Here is a 1,299-nt window from a genome sequence, read left to right on the forward strand (position 1 = left end):
ACGGGCCCAGCCGCTCCGCGGCATGTGGGATCTTCCTGGACCGGGGCACGAACCCGTGTCCCCTGCATCGGCAGGCGGACTCTCAACCACTGCGCCACCAGGGAAGCCCCAGAGTCATTATATTAAAAGGCTGATCCACTCTAGGCCTTTCCCTGTCTAACATACTTCCAGGTCTTGAGTGGTCTGACCCCTGCTGACGTCCATCTCACCTAGCCCATGGCCCTTTGGGTCTCACAGCTTCAACTATAGATACTGTTTCCTGATCCATGCCACAACCAATCCACTTTTTGCTAGTATAACTTCCTTGTTCCTGCTCCCTTCAGCCTATAAAAATCTTTCATTTTGTACAGCTCCTTGGAGCTCCTTTCTGTCAGCTAGATGGGATATGTTGCCCAATTCGTGAATCATTGAATGAAGCCGGTAAGATCTTTAAAATTTACTCAGTTGAAATTTGTTTTTTTAACAGATTTGGTGGCAGTGGTGGGATCCAGAGGAAACTTCTGAGGGCTTTGAGGACAAGAAACACAAGCACTGGTACCCTCAAATCCTCTGAGTTCTCTTTCTCGCCACTTCCAAAGGCCATGGGTAAGTTCCTCCTGGTTCTGAGCTCCATTCTCTTTGTGTCAAACTTCTGATTTAATTGGCTTTCCAGTCCGGGGCAGGTCAGCTTGAGCTAGCAGATGGTTCCACCCTGAACCCAAGCCTCTAGCCCTTGGTTTCGTCCACTGTTCTTTATTTGATTGCAATCCCAGTCCATCGTCCCCTTTGTTGGGGGTCTTCTGGTTCAGTCCTTTCCCTAGTCCCCAGTTCCACATTGGGAATTGCTGGTGGTGCACACAAGGCCTTCTCTTGGCCAGATTACTGTTAGTTTCTGTTAATGTGCACATGAGGTCAAGGCTGTTGCTAATACGAATCTTGGAATCCAAAAGCCACAAAACTGGTGGGCACAGGTGGAGCACTTAAAAGCTGTTAGAGCACTCACCACCTAACTCTAAGACCCTAGTAATTATAATAAATTGGTCTCGGAAAGGGTTAGGTTGACACTAGGTCACCTGCCAACCGCAAGAAAATTTCTGTGCAACAAGATCCACTGTAAAACACCACACAAACTCCAATCTGGCAGCACATCCCTCTCAGGTATTAATTTGGCTCCAAGAGACCCAAGACTTAGCTAAAGAAATGGGATTGAGTTTCAAATAATTGAGTGCGTCACCTTCTGGCACAACTGCTTATTTTTTTGTTTTGTTTTGTTTTGTTTTGTTTTTTTTTGTGGTACGCAGGCCTCTCACTGTTGTGGCC

The 1,299-nt window shown here is 47.0% G+C and overlaps 1 protein-coding gene across 3 annotated transcripts in view; it reads left to right on the forward strand.

Moving 5' to 3' along the window:
• NEK4 (NIMA related kinase 4) overlaps positions 1–1,299 on the forward strand; it is a 62,140-nt gene that overhangs the window by 4,768 nt on the left and 56,073 nt on the right. For all 3 annotated transcript variants that reach the window (XM_028479051.2, XM_028479052.2, XM_028479050.2), the window contains exon 2: positions 467–585. The gene's annotated coding sequence lies outside the window, so the exon portion shown is untranslated. The remainder of the gene's footprint in view (positions 1–466; positions 586–1,299) is intronic.

This window comes from Physeter macrocephalus, chromosome 18 (genome assembly GCF_002837175.3).
Source record: "Physeter macrocephalus isolate SW-GA chromosome 18, ASM283717v5, whole genome shotgun sequence".
NCBI lineage: Eukaryota > Metazoa > Chordata > Mammalia > Artiodactyla > Physeteridae > Physeter > Physeter macrocephalus.